Below are 17,986 nucleotides of genomic sequence, written 5' to 3'. Positions count from 1 at the left end.
TCGTTGCTCATACGTCATAACCAGAGGGATTTATGTGTAGAAAATATTTAAGGTGACTCGTGTAATTTCTGAGGCATCGTGTTATTTTGTGCCATTGATATTTTATTATATCAATGCATTGAATACGAAATACTCTAAGGTTTGATAACAATATTAATGTCGCAATTTATTTTGTTATTTTATCAATCATTTATTTAATAATAAAAAAGTAAAGGTCTGGGATAAGGCCACCTCTACTATTGAGAATATGTGAAGTCTATTTCACCTCGCCGCGCAAACGCGAGTTGGTAAAAAAAAAAGCTTTTGACAGCTTTTCGTCTAACGCACGCGGGTCTTGTCACGATGTTTTCTTTCACTACCAAGCACGAGATCAATTGTAAACAAAAATTAAATGCATGAAAATTATAAGGTGATTGTTAAGTTTTGAACACGCAATTGCGTTTAAAATTCACGTGTTCTAACCACTGGGCCATCTCGGCTCCATTTAATGATGTCTAATCGGTATATTACAATACATCTTCCCAGACACATATGGTGATCTGAATAATGTATAGTCAATGTTGTCAGATCTCACTCGCGTCACCGTCACTTGAATTAGGACCTGTCTGTATGGAATTACTGCTGTGATAGCGTAAAGGTATGCAAATTTCTGTCACTGTATCGTACGTCGGTGAACCCGTCGTTTAAACCTTTAAATCTTTTATAAAAAAATGTGCTAATGTTTTTTTATAATCAGATAATTTTATTTGTTGATATTTACATCTAACGAGTTTTGAAATAAAGAATTGTTTTTTTTTATTGTTGTTTCTGTATATAGAATTTTCATTGTTTTTTCATTTTCTTAAAATTATAGTTATAATAAATTGTTTTAAAAATATTAAGTATTTTAAGACATACTTTATTATTATAAAATTAATTCGAAATAAGTATTTTATATGTGCTTGGGATTCTACGCCGTTGGTGTAGCAGAGTTGTAGCCACGTAGCAGCTGTTTCGACTTACCGTAGAAAATGAATACAATTGTTAGTCAAGTTGCATCAAACTTTGTTGATACTTTGTTAGAATTCGCAGTAATGATTTACAGAAATATAACTATATTTTTGTTAAATACAATTTACATCGGTTTACATTTCATTGAGAGAAATTATAAAAATATATTTTTTCATATATGATCAATTACTTTTTCGATTAATATTAATAATAATGTCCTTCAGACCGATTTCGGCCACGGTGGCCAATGTCAAAGGAGACTAGCCAACTGCGCAGGACTTGACAGTGCACAAGTGTGTGCATAATCACAGGCACACGACCAACGGCTTTACGTGGTTTCCGAGGCACGGGATTTTACATACTTTTAACATTCAGATACTGAGCTGCTACTAAGAAATTTTCGACAGAAAAAACCCAATATTTTTTATCGGCTCGATCTAGGGCTTGTACCCCAGATCTACTATACCAACGAGGGAGACCTCCTGTGCGACAATAAAAACTGAACTATTTTTTCTATTGTACAGATATGTATATATTATTATTTTTATCGTTGTCTGCGATCGATATTAAATATTAAAACTACGCATATACTTAAAAACAGCATTTTATATGATTGAAAAGTAATTGATCATACATACGAGGGTGGGTGGCCGGATCTAGGTTCTGGGTAGTCGACAGTACGTCCGTTTCGGTCGCTTGCAATTAGTTTTTACTGCAGGTAATTAGGCGCCTGATTGCCTCGGGTCCACGCTCCATGTTGAAAAGGCATGGAAGTGTAATTAATTTGCCATACTCTTTTGTTACACCGGTCGAGCAAAAGGCATTCCACTTTAGTGGAAAAGACCAATAAAGAAACTTTAAAATTGTGAACAGTTTTCGATTTGACCAATTGAATGGATTCTATTTTTAATCTTAAAATGAAAGCAATATTATATTTAAGGATATCTTTTGATAAATATATTTTTTAATTTTCAAAATCCATAATATATTTCTTAGTCGTGAATTGTATTAAAGGCAATAATCACGGTTGATATAACGAATTATTATTTACTGAAACTATTTGTTCTCATATTATAAAAGTATAATGGTTGAATATTTTTTTTTAACATTATAACTTATCATTAACGAAGTCACTAATTAAATACAAACATACTTTATTTAAATATGCTCTTATTAGCGGTCGATGATCATCATAATAGCGGACAATTAGCAGCCTTCTGTGCGTGGGATATTATTGTCTCATAATTTGATGGAACTGCAGAGAGATTGGGCGAACGCCTGGTTTATGTGCTATCTGAGACAAGGGAATAAAACACAAAACTTGTAATTCTAGACTTATTTTTTAAATAACTCAGCAAATAAACGAAATAAAACGAATATTTCATTGTTTAGAAACTGCATTATATAATTTGAAACTGAGCTCTGCATTTTTTCTTAAATATAAAGCTGTTATATTAATTAATAAATTAAATTAATATTGTAAAAAATATTATTAAAAATATTTCAGTATTTCTTTAAAATTTATCAATAGCTTTCTTGAATAAATTTTAATTCGATTTTAAACATACTGCCAGTTCATAAATATAAATACAATGATGTGTCAAGATATCTAAGTTCTTTAATAGAGGGTTAATCAAGTAGACTTGGCTTAGAAGGTCTATTGAATCGTCATATAATTTTACACCACACAATAAGTAGAATGTAAGTGGTCATCACTGCCCATAGACATTGGTACTGTAAATACATCATAGCCCTTGTGCCTGTAGTTACAGTGGCTCGCTCACCCTTCAAACCGCAACACAACAATACTAAGTACTTTTGTTTAGCGTTAGAATATCTGATAACCGGGTGTTACCTACCAATTAAATAATATACTTCGTACGTATTTTAATAATTTAAAAATATTGTCTATAACTTTAAACTTCAGTTTAAACCAAAAACAACTCTTATTTATAAGAAAAAAGATCATTAGTATAGTGTTAAGCAATACACAATACGAGTACAGTAGCGCTACTGAATCGTATCCGTACGTGACGCCACGATCCCCATTACACGCGGGCTTTGTACGCTGTATGTACGCCGCATGCCACTTGATATTCGTACGTGGACTCCACTACATTTTACCATGGCACCGGCTGTTTCCAGGGTCTTGAATTTTGTAACGTGTCTTTGAAATCCATTTATTTACTGTTAAAATTCAAATTATTACTCTTGGAGTTAATAATTACGCAATTTTGAATAGATTAGAAAATAACAGAAACGAAAAAGAACAAAACAGAAAACTAAACAGATCGATACATATTAATAAATAGAAATAATATAAACAAAAAACATATACTTTCAAGACAATAAATCAACAATCTATATATACATATATAAAGTATTTTTGATTGCAATCTCATTGATTTATATTTGAAGAACATTTAAACAATTATACAGATTCCGAAAATATTGTATCTAATTACATAAGATATTCTTTTGATTTTTTTTTTATTTATATGGTCTGAAAAGTATATGTTACGTGTTATATTAAACCGAGCGATATTTTAAATGAATAAATCTGAATGTTTTACGAGTTCTCCAACGCTTTAGCGTTGAAACTGTTTTAGTAGATATATTATGTAAAAATGTATGACAGTATATCTGTAAGGTCTCTGTTCTCTGTAAGAACAAATTCAAAACTCTCAAAATTATTAGAAATCGATATGCGATCGCTTTCTAATAATTCACAACTGATGTCTGAATAGGCCCGAGATGGCCTAGTGCTTAAAACACATGCACCATTGTATTTTCATGTGCTTAATTTGTGTTTATAATTCACCGTCAAGTGTGTAAGAATACCCCAGTAAAAAAAAACTTCACATTTAATTTTAACATTTTATTCTCTTTCACACGAAACTTGTTATATAATTTAATACTATTTAATATTTTCCAATTCTATTATAATTTTATTGGAATTCCAGCAATCCTCCTGACAACCATCAAGCGAGTCAATCTTTCCGTGTTTTGTTCTTTTTTTATATATTGCGTAGTTTTTTTTCGTTTAATAATTTCCAACCAGTGTTATTTAGCTAAAAATATTGCCAGTATTTTCTAAAATTCTCGAAATAATTATTAAAAATCAGTAAAAATGTACACTTGCATGTGTCTAATTTCATTGAAATTATGCCACATGTGTATTCTACCAACCCGCATTGGAGCAGCGTGGTGGAATAAGCTCCAAACCTGCTCCTCAAAAAGGGAGAGGAAGCCTTAGCCCAGTGGGACATTAATAGGCTGTTTCTGTTCTGTTACTGATAAGCGATATTGACTATAACAATTATAACATTTAATGAATACACACATCAAAACAGTATGAGTCGGTTATCAACATTACATTGGTGACTAATGGAGCGAGTTTCTATAAAAGAACATTGCTGCTTGAGGCTTAAAGACTTCGATATTGTTTGACCGACCAACAGGAAAGTTGGCACATATGTTTATTTTTTCATGGAGAATGTTTTTATACGAAACTCTCGGTCGCGACTCATTAAATATCGGTGTGGTGAATAGCGAACGCTTAATATATATAACAGTTTTGACTGTTATACTTATATGTACTTTGGTACGAACGAAGTTATGTGAGATAGAAAAATCTGTGTACTTATAGTGAAATATGAATTAAGCACGTGTAACCGCAAGACACAGCCAGTATTGATGTCTCATGTCTGGCCATGGCGTCTATAAATGTAGGAAGCTGCGCACGAGTCATTAACTTTTATTTATTTTCTGAAGTCTGAAGGGACGGTTATTTAATATAACTTCAGATTTAGGGAAATTAAGGACTTCATATTTCATTTAAGGATTACAAACATATATAACATAAACGATAATTCATCGACAGTATAACCCTAGAATTTTAAAAAGCCCGACCTGGGCTTTGAATCCAGTATATCGTTGTCTGCTGCCTTATAAACTACAAAAGACTAAACTAACGAGCAGTAAGCAACGATTAGGTGGTAGCGTAATATAATATATAAATTATAAGAAATCTAATGAAACATTCGAGAGAATAATGGATGGTCTCGAAACTTTTGTTGGTTAAATTAATTTATTTAAAAGTAAAATGAACTTTAAGCCATTCCCTTAACAGGAAATTAAAGTCGCTAAATTAATGTTTCGTCGGCGACGAATGAATAACGGCTTTATTATTTTTGTTCTACACCGTAAAAACTGCTATTAATATTTATAATTTCTAGTCTACATTATGTGAGCTTACGTAGAAAATAATGTAGCATTAAGTTATAACACAAATCGTTATCGCTTTAAAAGTAGACTAATCAAATAATACAATTAAAATTCATTATACATTTTTTTCTCGTTATAATTTCCAAATGAATAAATGTCATCATATATATATATATATATGATGACATTTATTCATTTCTAGTTCATAGTTCTACCGCAAAACAACAGTACTTGCTATTGTTGTGTTCCGGTTTTCAGAGTGAAGTGAGCCAGTGTAATTACAGGCACAAGGGATATGACATCTTAGTTCCCAAGGTTGGTGGCGCATTGGCGATGTAAGCAATGGTTAACATTTCTCACAATGCCAATGTCTATGGGTGTTGGTGACCACTTACCATTAAGTGGCCCATATGCTCGTCCCCCTATCTATACAATGAAATATATACTGATATATACTTCACTCTGAAAACCGGAACACAACAATACCAAGTTCAGTGAAGTTCATAGTGAGCAGAGATATATATAGTGACCTCAGAGAGCAACCGGCAACCGCAACCGCTCAGTAGATATTATTTATCGACAATTTACATAGGTATGTTAATTAAATTTGTTATTTACCCTGCATGAAAATTATCGAATACTAACTCCACGCTTTTGTATAATCCATATAGCCTACTAAGTAATGAGCCTTATTTATTTAACACTTTTTGCACAACATATACATAAAATGAGAGAATTAGGAAACAATCAAAGAAAAAGAAAATAAAAAAATGGTGCGCAAAGGCGGTCTTATCGCTGATAGCGATCTCTAACAGACAACCTTTGGTGAAAGAATTTTGTAAGAGAACAGGTAAGTGCATTTACATATAAAAAGGTGATCTAAATATTTAATAAACTACACATATCTACATCCCACTAACCACATATAATAATACATACATACATACACATACATACACATATACATACATACAAATATAAATATATTAATTATAAAGCATATACATATTATATATAATTATACAGTATAAAATTATATATAGATAAATTATAAACCACATACTATTTCATACATACATACATACCTTACTTGGAAATGGACAAATAATAGCTTTTCAAGCGGTATTTAAAAATACTCAATGAATTCGACTGCCGAATATCTGTAGGTAGTGCATTCCAAAGTTTGATGGTTTTTGCAGTAAAAGAGTTACTGTAGGTTTGTGTCCGGCTGCAGGGGGTAACTAGTTTATTATCATCCGAAGAACGCAGGTTGTGTGCGCTGTCGCAACCAAGAAATTTAAAGCGTTCTTTAAGGTAAGATGGTGTGTGATCGATATAAAGAATAGAGTAGAGAAGAGATAAGGCGTGTAGATTCCTTCGTAGTCTGATTGGCAGCCACTTTAACTGAGACCGATACTCAGAGACATGATCAAACTTTCGCAGACCAAAAATAAATCTTATGGCTATATTTTGCAGCCGTTCTAATTTATTTAGGAGGTCTTCAGTTAAATCCATCTAGCAGACATCAGCATAGTCCAGTATTGGTAAGAGGAACGTATTAGCTAAGCTGATCTTTGCCTTGATAGGCAATAGGTTTTTCCATCGCCTTAAAAAACCAATGATAGCGAAAATCTTACGACTCATTTCAGCGATTTGGGGTATCCAGGAAAAGGAAGCATCAAGAAGTAGTCCAAGATTTCTAACAGTCTCTTGCATGTGTAATATTTGGCCCTCAAATAAGATTGGAGGTAGATGTTTATCTTGGACCATCGTCAGAAGCTTATGACTGCCAAATATAGCCACTTGTCTCTTGCTCGGGTTCACTTTGAGACCGTAAGATTTACACCATTCAGATATCTTTGCCAAATCATGATTCAAGGTTGCAGCTGCCTCATCGATACTGTCTAAAGGAGCGGTAACGTAAATTTGTAGATCATCAGCATATAGATGATAAGAGGAGGAAATAAGTGAAGAGAGAGTATTAATGAATATAGAAAAGAGAAGAGGAGAGAGCACACCACCCTGCGGGACACCGGAAGAAATATCTAGATAGGATGAATATTTATTATTAGCCATTATGCATTGCTGTTGGTTAAACAGATAAGAGCGAAACCATTCAATGACAGTAGAATCTATGCTTAGCGATCTTAGGATTACCAAGCATATGTCATAGTCGATGTTATTAAAGGCATTTGAAAAGTCAAGGAGAGCTAGTACAGTCACGGGTTTGTTATCAATACCCTGGCGAATGTCGTCACATACCTTAACAAGAGCTGTAACTGTACTATGGCCTAATCTAAACCCAGATTGAAAAGGGCACAGGATTTTATTAATAGTGAGGAATTGGTTTAGTTGAGAGTGAACAACACGCTCTAACACCTTTGAAAGAAATGGAAGAACAGAAATAGGTCTAAAATGAGAGGGAAGCAAAGGATTGGAAACTTTGGGAATAGGAATCACGAGAGCTTTACGCCATACAGAAGGGAAGGCACCATGTAATAAAGAATAGTTAAATATATGGCATAAAATAGGCAATATACTGTTAAGGGTAAGAAGTATAAGTTTTCGACTAATTCCGTCGCAACCGATTGCATCAGATTTGATGCATAGGATGTTTTTTTTTAATTCTCCCATGGTAACAGGACTGAATTGGAAAGGAGTATAGTTAGGGATCGGCAAAGAATGGAGATAGTTGTGTGTGATGGATTTGTACTGATTGTTTAGAGAGGAAGAGGAAATAAAGTGTTTATTAAGATCAACGAGATTGAAATTGGCAGGAAACGTTTCCTGCCAATCCCCAATGATCGCAAAAACTGCCATATCCTAGATGTTCCGCTTTTTTCGATAGCATTAGTAATAAACTTACGCTGAGCATCACGACAAAGCATACTGCAACGATTTCGCAGCTGCTTATATTTTAAAAGGTTATCGTTCGTCGCATTTCTTTTGTATCTAGCTTTCGCAGCATTACGCTTTGCCATGAGTGCTTTAATGTCCTGAGTTAGCCAAGGAGCCGGTAGGAGCTTAAGCTTGATAGGTCTCAAAGGGGCATGTACATCCAATAGATCATTTAATAGGAAATTAAATATACTCATTTTATCGTCTATTGAGCTGGCATTATATATTGCGGTCCAGTCGATATTGATTAGATCATCCATAAAATTGGGAGTATTCAAATTCTGGTAATTTCGCCGCATGACTATGGTGGGCTTAGCCTTCGGAGGCCGTATCCTATAGGATAAATAAATTAAGTCCGTAACCGTAACCGTAACAGCCTGTGAATGTCCCACTGCTGGGCTAAAGGCCTCCTCTCCTCTTTTTTGAGAAGAAGGTTTGGAGCTTATTCCACCACGCTGCTCCAATGCGGGTTGGTAGAATTCACATGTGGCAGAACTTCAGTGAAATTAGACACATGCAGGTTTCCTCACTATGTTTTCCTTCACCGTAAAGCACGAGATGAATTATAATCACAAATTAAGCACATGAAAATTCAGTGGTGCTTGCCCGGGTTTGAACCCACGATCATCGGTTAAGATTCACGCGTTCTTACCACAGGGCCATCTCGGCTTTTAAGTCATGGTAAGAAAAGGCTTCAGTGGGAAGCTGACCATGCGCATCAACATGACTAGGCGAGGAAACAACCATTAAGTCCAACAGCGATGGCAAAGAAAAATGAGGAAAAAAATGAGTTGCGTTCGTATGAAGTACATTAAGGTTACAGCTATTCATTATATTTTTAAAACGTTTGGCGCGTTGATCATCTTAATTTAAAAAAGTATTAAAATCTCCCATAATGATTGTGTGATCAACAGACGCACTAAATTGTTCCAACAAATTTTCAAAATAATCAAAATAATTAATAGTAAGGGATGGACTATAAAAATCACCCAGTAGTAGTTTGAGATGGCCGAATAAGACTTCAATAAAAATATGTTCAGATGACTCACAGTATTGTGTAGGAGATTTATTTAAAATAGTAAAGGGGATATGACTACGGAGATATATTGCCACTCCACCACCACCTTTACCGGTACGATCATTCCGGATCAGATGAAAGCCAGGCAAACAGTAAGAAGTTGAAGGTAAGCAGGGTTTCAGAAAAGATTCGGATACTAGGACGGCATGAATATTTTTACTATCGAAGGAAGACAGAAAAGAAGAAGAGAAGCACTATGAAAACTATCATCACTAGAGAGCACTGCTTCACTAATATACTCACTATTGTCATTCGAGTCGCTTACACTGAGAGTGTTTGAAATCATGCTGGTTATATCAACAACCAACTATTATATGTATGTATAAAATACTAAAAATAATAATAATAATATAATCACAGTATGTGAGATAGCATTTTAAAATTAATATTGAAAATACCAATCATAATAAACAATAGGAGTGGATACAATTTTAAAGATTTAAGTGACACGGTAAAAAAACAATAAAAAAAAAAATAAAAACTAAAAAAAACATACATCAGTATTATGAATAATTACACAACAAGTATCCATAAACTATAGAACTATTATAACAAGCTATTTAACTAACCCAAAAAAACAAGAAACATTTAAATAATAAAAGGGATATTAAAAAAAAAGAAGTACTAATTAAAGTAATACAAAAATAAGAGTAAGATATTGAATTACTACAGTTATTTGTACTAAAAAAAAACTACGGCCAAAATGCAAGAGTCCAAAGCCAATCAACTACAATTAGCATGTAAACTTGTCAAACGTCTAATTGTTGACATTGTACCGACATGTCCATAAATTATAAATAATGAAAGTAAAAATAGAACAATATAGTATCTAACATAAATACAAAATACAAATCGAAGCTAAACACTAATGTTCAAAAGTATACGATATTAATTTAATGCTACAGTACGTCTAACAAAACAGAGCTTACTTTTTGACAGTTCTCTTGCTTTGAATCGCCTGTGTGGAACTGGTAGATTTAGCATTTGAGTCGACAGAACTGGTACTGGGAACAGCAGCAGGAATAGTAGCCAAAGGAATATCATTCTGTGTGCATTTGATTGAATTAAGTTCAGCTGTTGTGACAATACGATGGCGCTTACCGTCTGACCCAGTATATAACGGCACCATCCTTCGTCCAGCATTTAGATATATTTTAAACTTCCGTCTCGCAGCCATAAACAGTTCATGTCTCTCCTTAGTAAGGAATTCCGAAAGAGTCACACCCGTATTTTTGAGAGATGTTTTCGAGTACCAGATTTTATTACGAAGCGACGCGTCATGAAATTTGACAAGAATAGCTCGAGGCTTATCTCGCGTGGATTGACCCAATCGCTGGCATCGGCTGAGCTTATCCATGGTAAGCTCAGGCAACTTGAGATTATCTGATAAAACCCTCGACACCACAGTTGGTACATTCTCCTTTACTTCTTCAGGAATTCCATGCAAGAGGAGCATTTTCCTTCTACTTCGCATCTCCATTTGGTTGTATTGCTTTGATAGGAGTTCAACTTGCTTCTGAAGGCTCTCCAACGCAGTTAAAACAAAGACTCTAAATGTATTAAACTGAGCCGCTATGTTGGTGGTTGGACTTGATGCTGGGATAGAACTCTGAAGAGTCTTTTGAAATTCAGCCATCCGTGAGTTGAAGTGTTCAGTCAGCTCTTGAATTGAGTGCTTGATGGACTCCATAGTGCAAATGTGAATGTATTATATATTCTTTCATTGTTTCTGTTTATGGGGGATTAAATCCGTGTTATGGAGATTTAGCTGGCAGGGAACATAATTAGCACATTTGTATTAGTGTAATTATTGATCTTCCAATTTATTTAATTGAAATTAACAAGAGCTCTTATAAAACCGTTTTGTCTTTTATTTGACACCTACCCGAAAAAAAGTGTTTTATCAATGTTTCTTTTTGCTATATTTAAAATTATCCGATACGCAAGGGAGCCCATTTGGGTCGTCGAACTAATAAAGCATCAAGCATGCGTAATAATAGAGGAGAAAGAACAGACGAACAAATCTAACAAAATAACGAAAATATGCGTGTGAGCATGTCACGTTTGAACGGTTTGCTCATCGGCACGTATCCAGTAGCAAGGCTGTTCCTGAAGTGCATTCGCACACGAAAAAAAAATAGCGTTTCTCTCCGGGTCTCTTCTTCCCAAACCGTAAAAATTTTTTTTTTCTTTTTAATTTACACGGGACTTGTATCATGTCTTCATCGCAATTTTATGGAGGAAAGTCAAGAAAACGAAATTGTAGCAAGGGTAAATAAGGCAATCTTGAAAAATAAATCATGTAAATTAATTCAAGTATACATACATTAAATATATACACATGATTCGAGTGTTTACTATTTACATGCATTACAGAGAAATGATAGTATAATCATATAAAAAAACTATCGAAAGAAAAGAAAAACAAAATCAATGACCCTTATATCAAGCAATTATAACAATATTTAATTTATAGTAGACTCTGTTTTGTTTGTTTGAAATTTTGAAGACATTTTTGATGTTTTATTTATTGTTAAAGGGTTTAAATTACTTTGACAATATTCAAAATAAAATCTTTTAGAAATAATAACGTCATCATCATTCTGAATCAAATTTAATTATTTAATGCAAAAAATAAAACTTAATTCCATTTGAATTCTGTTAGCAGCGCCACCTTTGAACAGACTATGTTTGTTTATATAGTTTGTGTGAAATAAATCATCTTGAGTTGTGTAAAATACTAAATTATATTTTAAAAAATATTTAGCAGTAATTCAATTTGTCTGCTTAAATAGAAAATCGATTGAAAGGCAATAAAAAGACGCGGTTGCCTCACTAGAATAATAAAAGGATTAATTTAAATTAAGATCTTAGGAGTCACGGCAAAATTAAAATTCTCGCCCAAGAAGAAAAATTATGGTGATGGCCAACGATGTGACAGCGAAATAGCCAGCGCAAACATTATGTTCCATTCGTATGTACTATGTCTATCACATATTCTACCGCCAAACAGTAATATTTAGTATTGTTGTGTTCCGACTTAAAGGGCGATGGAGCCAGTGTAACCATAGGCACAAGGGACAATTTAGTTCCCAAGGTTGGCGGCTTATTCACGATATAAAGAATGGTTAATATTTTTATAGTGCTAATGTATATGGGGGGGGGGGTTACCATTTACCAATATTATAAAGAAACCAAATAACGGACCACCTTTTTCAAAAGTTCTGTCTCATAATGTGGGACGAATGTACGATGAGCCACCACTCACACACAAAATCCGTAGACATAACCTAAGAAAACAATAATAAATAAACGCATGAAAAAATTCGCAGGGTGTTGCTTTATGCATATATGTATAATGACAATCAATAAGTCGCAAGGCCAAACGATGTCTTTTTGTGGCTTTGATTTAGGCAAACCATGTTCACACGGACAAGTATACGTGGCATGTTCTCGGGTGAGCAAACCATCGAGCTTATTTGTGTTGGCTAAAGACGGACTAACAAAAAATATCTTACACTCAATTGCTCTTCGAAATTAATTAACTGCTTTAGGATAAAAATATATTACTTTTTTCACTTTATATGAAACTTTCAATCAAACAGTGAATATGTCCATTACATTAATGAAGTACATTGAATTGAGAAAATGAATGGTTGGTGTTTTTATCAGCGGTTATCATCTATAGCGCTTCTTTCCTTTTTCTGTCATAGATCCCATCCCCACACACTTACAATAAATTCGTTACTTTTTATTTAAAGTCCAAAATGTTCAGAAGATATAATGTATATGACAGAACAACGTTTGCCGGGTCAGCTAGTCATAGATAGATCATGTTAAATAATTGTAATAATTATTAATTAAATTATTTTTATGTCTGTTTGTAAACATAAGAAGCTTTAACAGCTTAGTCTTCGGTTCTACTTAAAGTGTTTATAAAAGGTAATCAAAACATCGTGTTTTCAATCACGTTTGTTACCTTGAGACATTGAAGGGTTGGTTGAAGTTGGTTTACTCAGGAAGGATTCGCCTTGAACTCGTTTTGCAATTTTCATAATCTATATATTACGATGATATTCTAAATATCATCTTCGAGTTTGTAAAATTGATATCCCATTGGATGAAAATTGATATGAAAGTGACGGAATAGAGGGCACATGTGTCTCCGCATACACTTGCTAAATAATATACGCAGGATACAAGTTAAATAATATTATATATGCAGATACCAAAATAAAAGGATATCCTCATTATTAATATATAAATTAAAACTTAATAAGATTGTTGTATTTTATAAATATTTTATATGGAAAGGGAAGTAAAACTTACATCATTTGAAATGCAAAAAATATCGTAAGATTTTCAAAAGGGCCTTTAGAAATCCGACCACACTCGACCAAACGCCATACTGATTAATTATTATTATTTCTGTATGTATGGATTTATAACTATAATATGAATATTAATTAAATATCCAAAACTAATAAATAAGTTAAGTTTATAAAATACTTTTCTATAATGTCTCAATATGTATTAACGTTTTTTACAATTTTTAATCCGTATTTAAACTATATGATTTTGAAATACAAAATACTTTGTTTATTATATTCGTATTAATTTTGATGTAAAATTTTGTTAGTTAACTGGAAACTACCAATCTGCCAGAGACCTATCAGACAGGCCTCATGAATAACGAACACTCAGTTGTCAGTTCTACGAGGAGCTCGCAGACGGATGAATTAGTACATGTCGAAATGTTATTATCTGTTGTTTAGTATGAGCTATGTAAATATGTATACATTTCTATATTTGGGTTTGATTTTTATCAAAAAAGGTAATCTATGTAAGGAGACATGAAAACGTGAATGATCGTTGATTCCGAATTTCAGTTTGAGTTCAAACCACTGAATTTTCATGTGCTTAATTTGTGTTTGTAATTGATCTTGTGTTCGGCAGTGAATGAAAACACTGTGAGGAAACCATCACGTGTATCCACCTACCAGCATCGGAACAGCCTGGAGTAAGCTTTAACCATTTCTCATCAGCTTTTTTTTATATCAACATGTTCTATTTTAAATTAAAAAATTAAAAAAAACAATATTTTTTAAGACGTTAATTTCCTTATTATGTTATTTAGAATTGATAATTTCGATTGTAATTATATTAAAAAACTATTAATATACTCTAGTGATTATTGTATAAGCGAGTGACAGACATTCGCCTATTGTTTGAACCATTTTTTCAAAACTTTATTCTTTCCATTTTACACGTAAATGTTAAAATAATGTAAAAGAAGTTTAAATCTCAAAATAATTAACATTTTCTAAATGCAAGTGTACTCTTATTACGGTCGACTATTACATCGGATTCTCGTAGCCGCAATAGCGGATCTGTAGCCACGTAGCAGCTGCTACGACTTTATAAACGTCGAGAATGCAATTGTTTGAAGAGTATCTTAACAGGAAGAACTTATTCGTATAAATAGGGTCAATAAAGTATGTACAGTTTATAAATAGGCATAAATTAAAACATAAGTATTAATGTTTTTGAGAAACTTAAGCAACAATTTCATATAAATATTGTAAATGCAATTTTAATGAGATATTACACAATTATTATTATTATAATGTTGTAAATAAGAATATATGTAGTTCTAATATTAATACTTAAAGACATTAATAGTATCTTTCTGATGAAATGTGGGCCGTTTTACTAGGTTTTATTTAACTTGCAATGTTTGTTAGTTTGTTTAAGAATTTTGCACTTATATCCACTCCTATGGAGTTGATAGTTTACATGTTGTTTAATTTCCGATGACAATTCGTAGTGAGCATGACCTGAATCTGGACCTAGGATTGGTTTCAGACGAAGAAAATCCTCAACGATGAAAAGCATATACATCAAATTTTGCACACTATTATGGTTGTCTAGGAGAGATCGCTTTCTTAGCGATAAGACTTTTGTGCATACCATTAATATAATAATGCCTCCAGACTAATTTCGGTCACGGTGGCCAATCTCAAGAGGGATTAGCCAACTACGTAGGAGATATTATAGTGTACAAGTGTGTGTGCAAACACAGGTGCACTCTCTATTCCCTAAAACTCGAAAAATAATGGCTAGGTTTAAGGCCAGTGCTTTCGGAGGTATGGAAATGGATGAGAATTTGTTGACAGCAAAACCTAATACTATTAACTATACCGACCTAGGATTCGAACTCGGCTTCAGACTGCAGTCTTATTAGCTAGGCACTAGGCAAACGAGGCGGGACTTCGAAGTTAAATGTTTTTTTGTAAATATAAAGTATATGTCGCGAATTGTTGTCGGTGGTGTTGCTATTCTAGTAAAATAAGTGACGTCGTATATCCAAATAAATTTATTATCTGTAACATATTTACATTTATAACATATAACATATAACATTTACATTTATATTTATAACATTTAAAAAAATATTTCAAGTCCGAAAAAAAGTATTAATACTTGTATTACAACTATTGTATATTTTTTAAATCGAAATTAAATTAATAATAAAGCACGACTTAATTATGTTTAGTTATTCCTATTGGGTTAGCATGATCACTCTGTGACTAAACTCCTAAGAAATAAATGCTTGTGACTTATGGCGATACGATTTATTTTTGAATACTTAAAGAAATTGAGAGTTATATAGTTAACATTTATATTATTATTCCAATTCATATTTAGTATGTTGTGAAGTTTACATTTATATCGCACAATAAGATATATATTGATAAAATTAATTAATACAGATAATTATAATTTTTAATATGATCGAACAATATACCATTTTATTTTATTTTTTATTTTAATAGGATCTTCAACAAAGAATACACATGGCAAGCTTTAAATACATTATGCGAGTTATAAGTGTAAGTGCCTCAGTTACAGGAAACCACAGCATCCATCCCACACCGTTAAAACTATCAACTATTACGGCCCTACTTATAAACGTCGTGTAGCGGGTGATTAAACGAAAAGGTTAAACGATGCTGTTTTTTTTCGAATGTTAAATCAATAATTTCGTACTTAATTGAAGTAAAGGGCAGTGCTGCCAAAATAAAACTAGCTGACGTTCAAGTTGCACCAAACAAAATTATCAAAATGCTCTTTAATTATATATATTTACAATATTTGTCTCTTTATTAAAAACACGTCGAGCGAGCTCATTGTCCTACCGAAGATAAGAAAGAACTATGGAAAAAAAATGATTACATTTGAAGGAGTGCAACTTTTTAACAAAATACCCTCAAATATATGAAATGTAAACTCGCTTAACATATTTAAGATACAACTAGCCGCGTATCTTACAAAAAATCATTCGCTTCTAAGCAAGAAGTCACAATGTGTTAAATGAGTATTAATTAATAAAATAACGACTAAAGTAACAACGAACGGCGAATGTAACAACTAATTTTAAGTTTATCATTGTTTTCATGTAAGTGACGTTAGTCTTTATGGAAATAAATATTCTTTGAACCTTTATAGTGACAGAAAGAGATAAATCATTGTTTAACTAAACAGTCGCTAAGCAACTTTCATGAGTAAAGCATTTAATTATTATCTTCTATCAATAATAGTTATATATACAAAAACATATTGGAATATTCCACAGAAAGATCCTGCTCTATACGGTTGCTAGTTGGCAGTGCGGCTCTCCGTCGGTCGCAATTAGTTTTTAGTGCCATAATTAGGCGGTCGATTGGCCGAAGCGTCCGCTCGGGGCTAAAAAAAGCGTGCAAGTCTTGTTTATTTTCTATATTCTTGGTTACATTGTCAGGAAAAAAATTACGATTATTACAATGTTCTTAAATAGTAAATATGTTTTTTAAATTGAAATAATTTAAAATAGGACTTTAAATACTTACTTAAAGAAGATAAATAATTGAAAAGTCAGTCACAAGAAACAAAATATTTTCGATACTAATATTGACATTTTATATAATAATAACAATTCTACATAATAATAATACACACTTTATATTTTTTTCTTCGGTTTTTCTTAGATCTTTGATATTTCCTTTCTTACCGGAAAGTATTTGACAATCGATAAGTATGTAACGCTTATGTGTTGAATAACTATATAAACATTGACTTTGAAACCATCGTTGGGGGCGCCATGGTGTAAGGATTGGTTAAAGTTTCGTATAGTGCTAAGTGTAGCATAGACGAAGGTAATCAATTATAAGTAAAGGGCCTATCTGCTTTCTTATTATATTTAAAAAAATCGACCACAGTTCGTTCGGGCGTTCAAAATAGTAACGTCAAATGAAACAAATACTAAGAACAGTAACAGTAACAGCTTGTGAATGTCCCACTGCTGGGCTAAGGCCTCCTCTCCCTTTTGGGGAGAAGGTTTGGAGCTTATTCCACCACGCTGCTCCAATGTGGGTTGGTGGAACATACATGTGGCAGAATTTCAGTGAAATTCGACACATGCAGGTTTCTTCACGATGTTTTCCTTCACCGTCAAGCACGAGATGCATTATAATAACAAATTAAGCACATGAAAATTCAGTGGTGCTTGCCCGGGTTTGAACCCACGTTCATCGGTTAATATTCACGCATTCTTACCACTAGGCCATCTTGCCTTTTTTTTCAATTACTAAGAAACATATTGTAAATAAACAAAGTTTTATTAAGAAAGAATATTAATCAAATTATTTTATCGCTAAATAATTTTTATTTTCATCTTAGTAAACTATTTAAACAATTTTCCATAATTGAAAAAAAAAAATACTTTACTAGTACATTTTACTAAATGAACGTCGT

General features: G+C 32.8%; 1 protein-coding gene and 1 pseudogene across 2 annotated transcripts in view; both read right to left on the bottom strand.

Moving 5' to 3' along the window:
• LOC126772529 (HIG1 domain family member 2A, mitochondrial) overlaps window positions 1–17,986 on the bottom strand; it is a 397,572-nt gene that overhangs the window by 113,207 nt on the left and 266,379 nt on the right. The gene's annotated exons all lie outside the window — the stretch shown is intronic.
• LOC126772589 (uncharacterized) lies at window positions 10,119–10,886 on the bottom strand (annotated as a pseudogene).

This window comes from Nymphalis io, chromosome 12, assembly GCF_905147045.1.
Source record: "Nymphalis io chromosome 12, ilAglIoxx1.1, whole genome shotgun sequence".
Lineage (NCBI taxonomy): Eukaryota > Metazoa > Arthropoda > Insecta > Lepidoptera > Nymphalidae > Nymphalis > Nymphalis io.
The sequence above is the reverse complement of the archived record's forward strand: the minus strand, read 5'-3'. Positions and strand labels throughout refer to the sequence as shown.